This window comes from Motacilla alba, chromosome 2, assembly GCF_015832195.1.
Source record: "Motacilla alba alba isolate MOTALB_02 chromosome 2, Motacilla_alba_V1.0_pri, whole genome shotgun sequence".
In the NCBI taxonomy this organism is placed as follows: Eukaryota; Metazoa; Chordata; class Aves; order Passeriformes; family Motacillidae; genus Motacilla; species Motacilla alba.
In genome coordinates this window covers 143,147,563-143,156,532 of record NC_052017.1, presented here as the reverse complement: position 1 = coordinate 143,156,532, position 8,970 = coordinate 143,147,563, and the positions used below count along the sequence as shown (strand labels likewise).

At 36.7% G+C, this 8,970-nt stretch overlaps 1 long non-coding RNA gene across 1 annotated transcript; it reads left to right on the top strand.

Moving 5' to 3' along the window:
* The first annotated feature begins 4,885 nt into the window (after window positions 1–4,885).
* Window positions 4,886–8,700, top strand: LOC119698225. The gene is made up of 3 exons (XR_005256088.1): window positions 4,886–5,131; window positions 8,034–8,153; window positions 8,613–8,700. It is a non-coding gene; the product is annotated as an uncharacterized LOC119698225 (long non-coding RNA).
* The last annotated feature ends 270 nt before the right edge of the window (window positions 8,701–8,970 follow it).

The following is an 8,970-nucleotide window of genomic DNA, read 5'->3' as shown; positions in this document are numbered from 1 at the left end:
ATTACATAATGCCCAAGTGCAAAAATCAAAATAGTTATTCCAATGTTCTAAAGAAGAAAATAAATTAATAAATGCAATTTTTCTTCTGAACTATAATTTATGTATCAGAGGAAAAGTCGAGAATGTTTTAATCCTGTAGGGTTGAGATTTTGTAGATGTATACAATTTTGAGAAAATTGTAAGATGTGAGAATTACATTGATAAATATTGGGCTACAATGATAGTAACATAGTGTACCCAAACATATATTTATTTTTCTCTTTGGATTCCAGTAAGAATTACTGCTGAATTCAATCAATCTGAAGATATGGGAAAATAATTGGGTTTTTTATATGATTGTTAGAAAATATGGAAAAATGTCAGATAATAGAAATATGTTGTTCTACTTGAATTACTAGCCTTTTTCTTCCTGCTCCCAAATCTTTTCACTTAACACAATTTGGACTCACCTTTTAAGTAAAAACTCATTTACTTTAGGGCTGTGATTGAACTTCAGTTGAGACTATTTCTGTCTAATATTGGTTTGGATGTCACTGCTTTCAGCTGAGAATAAGGAACTCTGGCAATAGAATTATTGCAAAGCATATTTGGCTCATTAGAGGAAGCATGAATAATAGATCTGTCATCAATTAGCTGGTTTAATGAACTACTCCATATATCAAGGAACTGGAGAGTTTTCTATATTTGTACATCTCTACCTCTACCTTCATGTTTGGGCTCAAGGTCCAGAGTGTGAGTATGACCTTCCTAGCCTTTTCTCTTTCCTTCAGCCAATGTCTCAGAAATTCTACATTTTTTAAAAAATTAGGGATACAGCTGTAATCCTTTAGCTTGCAGAAGGACATGGAGAATTTGTTTTAAATGCTTTGAGAGGAATTAATTTTTAGTAGGAGCCTAAGGCCTTGAAAAATTATCAGCAATTTCTGAAGACATAGAAGTCATTGACAAAAATCTCAAAATACTGTTTTAATTCTAGGGCATTTCCATTTTAAAAATTAAGAAATGAGGTACTGAGAGGCTGAGGCCATGAAGCCTACTAAAATAAAATAATTTCAGTAAAGGATTGCCTGTTTGAGGGAGAAATAGTTTCAGAGTGTGAAAACTGAATCTGTTAGTCATAAAATTAAAATTGTGGTAACTACATATAGTCTCAATTCATCATGGCAAGCCAACTATTTCAAGGAGGTATTGTCTGAAATATCTCCTTTAGGTGGCAGAGTACTTTCACAAAATATACCAGAGCTGAAGCAACACACTTCATGGATCTGGGGCAGGAGGTACCAATATGCAGCAGGATTGACTTTGTTGGTGCAGTGTCCACATCAGTGTTGTGATTAAGGACATAATAAATGAGTATTAGTGAGAACCTCTTTACGCTTCATTCATGGATTTGATATCTCTTTGAATAAATTTTATTTGTGCTTATTAATAAACTGAGACTTAAAGGAAATCTTATTTCTTTCTACAGCTGCCTGTTGGGTTGTTACGCAGAAGGTGGAGCCGTATTCTTGCAGGTGCACAGTGATGAGCACAAGAGGCAAGGCAAAGAAATTGTATTTTTCATTAGGTGTAAGGAAAAAGGAATCTTTATAAAAGGAGTGTTCAGACACTGAAACAGTGCTGACCAGAGAGGCTGAGGAACTTCCTTCTATGGACACTCCGGGCCCACATAGGCTGCCTGAAAATAGGGTTTTCTTTTCCATCTTTTGTGGTCTTCTGAAAAGCACTTGGTGGATTTCCAGGGAAATGAAGATTGCAGATTAAAAACAAGTGGAATAGACTGAGAGAGATTGGCCTTCCCGTTCTGTACCATAGCTTGTAGCTGCTTCTGTCTAGATAACTCAACTATAAAAGGCTGATTGCTTCTGAAATAATATAATTTATTTTACTGTGAGGTATTTAGGAAACCAGCTCCTAAAGACAATGCAAAAAAGTATCTTTTATATAATCAATAAGACATGAATTCTGCAGAGGCATACTCAGAAGGAAACTGTTTACAAGTTTATTTTCACTACTCCATAAAGAAACTGTTAAAGTATTTTTGTCTTGAGCAGCCTCCAGTGGTGGCACAAGGCTTTATGGACTGATTCAAAAATGCCTCCCTTGCTGTGCTCACACTGTGCTGCTGGTAGGAGCTGTAGGTACAGGAGGCTTCAGCCACTCTGACGCTCCACAAGTTCAGACAAATCTCACACCGCCAGATGGCTGTAAATTTTGCTTTAAGGTAATTGTGAATATTTCCAGAAGGAGGGAAAGGGCTTCCTAGCTGTGTCTGTCATAGGATCCATTGGTGTGTTGGATGTTTAAAAATGCTCAGGGGAACTTGTTCATCCAGTCTCAGCAGAAGACTTCTGCAACTTATGCAAATTATGACAGTATTTGAAAATGAATTCTGAACTGACAAATTTTGTCACTTACTTTCTGAAGCAGGACTAAGATCTTACTGGTGTAAATCCCTACTCTTGGGCTCACCATCTGTATCAGTCTGACATCTCTGATTATTTTTTAGAATGTTACTGCTGCCTCCCTCCCATCATCCCTGTTCTTCCTTCCCATAATAAGAAAGGGATTAGAAAGGTGCGTATGGCCAAGAACTGCATTACTTAAAGCAACTCTGCTTTAAGTGTGATCACTGTTACTGGAAGAGAAACATAAAGCCTTTTTGGTATGTGTTTGAAACATAAAGTAACAGTGGAAAAGTAACAGTGTGATCACTGTTACTGGAAGAGAAACATAAAGCCTTTTTGGTATGTGTTTGAAAGCTCCTTCTAGAAAAGAAATCACTGAGTTTTTTAACACTTCCAATCATACACGAAGGTGAATTTCTTTTGATAGACAACCTTATTAAAAAGGAAGTGTTCTCTATTCTATTCTGAGGAAATCACTATATTTTTCTTCTTTTTTTGGTCATTAAGGTTCTTCATAAATCAAGACAGATCCAGCATATTAAAGATTAAGATGGATGATAGCACATCTTGATTAAAAACCTTTCTATACAACAGTAGAGTCTTGCCCTTGTGCTCAAGAGACTGAGAATGATAAGCCAATCAGCTGCCAAGTGGAAGCCTCTATCGTAATTGCAGGGACCCCCGTGGCTGGGAGGAAGGCTGGGAGCCTTTTTTCAGAAGGCTAATTTATTATTTTATGATACTATATTATATTAGAGAATACTATATAAACTATGCTAAAGACTACAGAAAGGATACTTACAGAAGGCTAAAAAGATAATAATGAAAACTCATGACTCTCTCCAGAGTCTCGACACAGCTTGGCACTGATTGGCCAATGAGCGAAAAAAACTCACACCAGAAACTAATGAAACAATCACCTGTGGGTAAACAATCTCCAAACACATTCCACATGAGCAAAACAGAGGATAAGCAAATGAGATAATTATTGTTTTCTTTTTTCTCTGAGGCTTCTCAGCTTCTGAGGAGAAAAATCCCTGGGTGAGGGAATTTTTCAGAAAATGTGAATGTGACAAGCATCAGCAGCCTGTGGAGGTCAGACCCATCTCTGAACGTATTTGAAATACACTGCAGAAAACAACTTCGGGGAATTTTACTGGAAGCCATAAGTCTTTATAAAGCTCCAGATAAAACATGTCCTTTCCTTGCCCTTTTGCTTGACTGATAAACCCAGCTCAGTGTGATCTGAATGTTTAGTACATCTGCTCTCTAACATGCTCTAACAAAAAAAAAGTTGATGGGTTTCTTGATTGTGTGGTATTTTATGCTCTTAAATGTGTGACATATAATGAAACAGATATTTCAGATGAAGATAGTAGAAGAAATGTCAAACATTATCATGTTGAGTCTGCTGCTATAAAATACATAGGATTTTTTTTTCTCCTTGGTAATTTTCATCTAACCTTGTTTAGCTCATAGTAACAGATTTAACAGTCCTCAATTAACACATCTTGCATTTGTTACTATTGGACTTGATCCAACTTCTATTACACTATTACTTTAGATAATCTCATTTAATGAAACCTTTAACTTACTCTGCTGACAATGTCTCTCATTTTGACCTTCTCAGCATTGCCTACTCTCTTCTGTTTACTAAATTAGAAATGAAGGTGTTGGTGAGGTGCTCAGTGGTGGTGTTGAGTCTGTGTTTAGAGTCTCTTTATCCTTTTACATGACCCTCTATCACCTTCCTTTAGGTTCTTAACATTAAGATGCCTGTCTTTTCCAGAGTAGCTAAATCTTTTTGCAATAATACATTAAGAGCCATTCCAAGTGATACATATAATTTTATTATTATTTTGGATCTTCTCTATGTTTCTCAGAAATTCTGAAATGGCTATGTTCTAATACAAGCACTAATGGTTGGTTTAGATGCCTACTGTTCAAGATACCAATTTATTATGATGATTCTTACTGCAACTTCCCGAAGAATCAACCTTACTTATTTAGTATTTCATAAGAGAAATGTAATCTATATTTAAATGTTATTGGCATTCATTTCCAAAAGAAAACCAGTCTACTCCCCACAACATATGTATTGTACAGACTCCTTATTAAACTGTTTTTTCCCTTGCTTGTTTGTTCAGACACTGGGGGTTTGGAGTCTAGGAGCATAAGAATGCAACAGATTTTCTTTGACCAGGGAATTGATTGAGAGAAAGAGCAGTGATCTCCGTGATTCAGTTAGCAGCATTTGGTGTTAGGTATTTTGGATATTGTAGAGAGGTTAGTTGCATAAATCAGAGGGGTGCCTCTTCAGGGGTATTAAAAAATTATAATTCTTCCTAAAAAGATCAACAGACAGTTGAAGTTATGTCACCTTGACCATGAGGTCATGATCCAAGGTACTTGGATCCTCAGCTATTAGAAGAGGACTCATTCTCTGTCTTTGCTGTCCCTACTCTGTCTAGAATCAGAAGAGTCCTGAAGTGGCACTTGGACTTGAGGAGGATTTCCAGCAGAGGTAGCTCCTATTATGTCCTTGTGCTCTTGGCTGGCCTTGGGGTAAACAGAACACCTGAGAAAGCACAGACTGGAGGAGGCCGGGATGTGCCAAGCACCAGCTGGATCTGCTCCCCAGTAAAGTCACAGAGGCAGGAGAGTTACCATTTGTACCTCTCCCTTTGGGCATTTTCGGATAAAGAGCTGGGACTGGTCTGCAGGTAAGGGAGGAGCTGCCATTGTTTGAACAAGACAAATAATAGAAACATTAGTAAAGTTGGAGGATGCAGCCTGAAAAAAAAAATATTCTTTGCAAAGCACCCATGCCTCAGTTACATTCTGCTGTGTGTGTTGAAACCTGGAAGCCAGAAGTTTTTATAAACTCAGGATATGTGCTGGCCTCAGGCTGAAGTTCAGGACTATCCTCTGTGTTGTAACTGCCATGTCAAGAGGATTTTGTGCCTGACTGTAAGCATTTCAAGACTTGCAGTCTTCAAATCCCCTAAGATACAATTAATTAACTGCCTTATGATTTAAAAAAAATCATGGTAAGCAAAAGCCTCTTCTGAGCAAGTCTGAGGTGACTCCATTCTGACATATGACCACTTTATGACCACTTTGGAGGCTGAAAGTTATTTAATGTTTAGTCTTTATTAATAAAGCTGTTCTACCTGAATAATAAAGGCCTCCAGTTTTCATCCTAAGCACATTAGCAAGTATTCACCTGTTGCTCATAACTACATTGAATGATGTGATTACCATGTGAAGTGATTCAGTTTTGTGATGCTGATTTGCAATAAATAATCTCCAAGTGCTTTCCAATCCCAAAATTAAAATATGATATTTTATAAGCCGTTAATTCCACTACACTTGTGCCATCTCTTTGAGGAACTATACACCAGTACAAAAAAACTTAAAACACAGGCACTTGAACAGTTTCTACACAATGTAAAACTTGTTGGAGTAATCCTGTCAGTGATTTCAGTAGAAGTCAGGAGTTCTGTCCTTTTGCTCTCACATATTTATTACAATTCTTACATTACTTTTGTCTGCAATTCCCAAAGAGTAAGAAAATTTGTTGGTTGTATTTTGTTTCTGATATATGTCATTGTAACTCTCTGTCCCAGTAGCACCATTTTTCCATGTTTAAGAACATGGCACTCTGGATTAGGGAGGGACAGGGAAGGAATGCATGGGATGAACAACTCAAAGCAGTTCTGAATCCTTTTGTGTTTGTGCAACATAATAATTGAAAATATTCAGAAGCCATTAACTGCAAATGACACCTTTCATTGGGATCCCAGTCAGTTACTAGTACCTCTGGATTTACATCAAATGGCATCCTGAATCAGGATCCAAGTCACTTCCTAATATTTTTTCTGCACAAACACATGTAACATCGCAGCTGGGCTAGAAACTTCCTGGGTAAAATCCTAACTGTGTCACTGGAATTACACAAGGGATGAATCAAACTTTAATGTAGTGGTTATCTAACCAAACATAACATTTAGTACTTGCACTTTACATTTAGTATTACAGAAACCTTTCATTTAGAATTATTTAGTTATTACACAGAATGATTCATAGGTGATACAAAATAGACAGGTTAGTCAAACCTAGAGATGATTGAAAGAAACAAGAAAAATTCACATAAGCAGTTTAAGCAATCAAGAAAATGCTGGATATAACCAACTGTTGCTAAATGTAAAGTAGTGCACAATACAGTAATAAAATTGACCTAGTTATATACTAGCTTGATGCAAAAATTTGGTAGAGATCCTTGTTTTACTTGCAATTTCACATTCATTAAAAAAACCCAAATAAAATGAAAGATCCAGATGAAAGCGAAGAATGACAATATAATGTAATAAGTGGCCTCATTTGAATGGAGTATGTTGTTCTTCATCTCATCCTAAGAAGAATATTGTATCACAGCTAGAGAACCTGAGAAGTGCTGACAAAGGTCAAATAACCTGGAATAAATATCAAACTAAAGAAGAAGTGAAAACCATGAAAACCACAGGGCTGTTTACTATGAAATGGAAATAAGTAAATTAAGTCATAAGACAGAATGTACACATATTGTATAATCTGGAAAAGGTCAGGCAAGGAATTCTGTTTCCCTTTTTTCATAGCAAACATATGTGAGGGCATTAAATGAAGTTGAAATGTGATGAACTGAAAATTGCAAAGAAGAAGTAAGTTCCATTTCATACTGTAATTATCTGATAGAATCCTTTGCTGCAGGAGGCAGTTTTAGGCTGGAAGTAAAGAGGATTTAGAAAAGGACTGGTAACAATTTTGTCCATAAAACCTATCGTTCATTACAATTACAGCACAGACTCAGAGGGAAGTAAATCTCTTACTACCAGCCCTGAGTTAATCCTTGAATGGTAATCTGATCATTGGGTTATTTTGCCATACATTCAGCTGCTGCAAATTTCTCATAAACATCCCCAAACTTGTGCAATTTGACACAAGATACCAGAGCAGTGCAGTCCTAGTACAATTCAGTATGGCTTTTCTCATGCTTTTAATATCAGTAATGTCTAGTGAATCTAAAAACTGAATCTGGGAAATAAGTAGGGAATCTGGGAATAATGCTTTTTCATTACAATTCTCAGCCAAGCCAGTTTTTTACACTGAGTTTATAAATATTTAGATAGTACAGTATCTCTGTGTCCCTATCTAGTTTCTGAAGTATTCAGAATAGTGCTGTATTTTCATTTAAACTGTAGCCCACACCATCTACATACAATCTGCAGCTGCTCAGCCATTAAAAAAAGACTTTGCTTTATTGCTCAGGATATGCAGTGAATTCTGGTGTGTGTGTGTGTGTGTGTGTATATATATATATATATATATATAATATATACACTTTTATATATCCTTGAGAATATGCAATTTTAACACAGCAAAAGCCAGTATGAGCATAGTCACATATATAATGGCTGTTATTCTAGGTGGATTGGACGGACTGCTCTTTGAACAAAGACAAACAAGTTTGGTAAAGAGTTTTTCAGTTCTGTCCCACCAATGGACAGACACGACATAACAAGTTTTCTTACAGTATGAAACTAATTAGAATCTGTATCTTTGCCATCTCAATGTCTTGCCTCTCAGCCTGTTTCCATAGGAGAAGTGCTCCAGTCCTCTTATCATCTCCATGACCCTCTGGAGACACTCCAGTAGGCCCATGTTGTTTTTATGCTGTGAGCACTAGAGGAGAACGCAGGATTCCAGGTAGGGTCTCATGAGAGCAGAATATAGGGGGAGAATATACATTATATATTCCTCAACCTGCTGTCCTTGGGGCTTTTGAAGCAGCCCAGGACACAGTTGGCTTCCTGGGCTGCAAGAACACACTGCCAGATCGTGTTGACCTGTTATCTAACAGCTTTTCATAATTATGTTTTCCATATCCTCAGAGTGGTTAAATTAAATGATAGTTCTTACTGCAGTTCAGTGGTCACATAAGTTTATGTTTGGGTCCACTGTGTTACTATCACTACAGTGTAAAATCTATTGATACAATGCTCATTTCTTACATTTTTTGTCTATTTTGCATTTATTTGCAAAATCTCAAGCCTATGTGATTAAAACAGCTGGATTGTCTAATGTTCTCTTGCAAGGCATTTTAGAGAGGACAGCTGATAGCAAAGACATTGCAGAGTCTCAAGACTGCCTGAATTTGTCTTGCAGATCCAAGTCAACAGAGGCATAGAAGTCCCTCCAAGTCTGTGCTCTGCAGGGGCCTGGACTCTTCAGATAACTCTTCATTTGCTTAGGTAATAATTAAAGAACAAACTGTTTTTTTCATTCTGTTCATTTGCCAGCTTTTCACTTTGTTTGTTTTATAAATAAACTAAAATTGTGTTTGCCTTATGTTTTGGAAAGTCCAATCCCCATTTACCCACCAGCACAGAGGATTAAGCAGCTGTATTGGAGTAGAGCTGAATTAGACAATCATTGATCCATATGGTTGATTTACAATAGAAATTAATAGGAACATTTCCCTGAATCAAATTATTTCTTGATAAGAGTGCTCAGTCAATAAGTG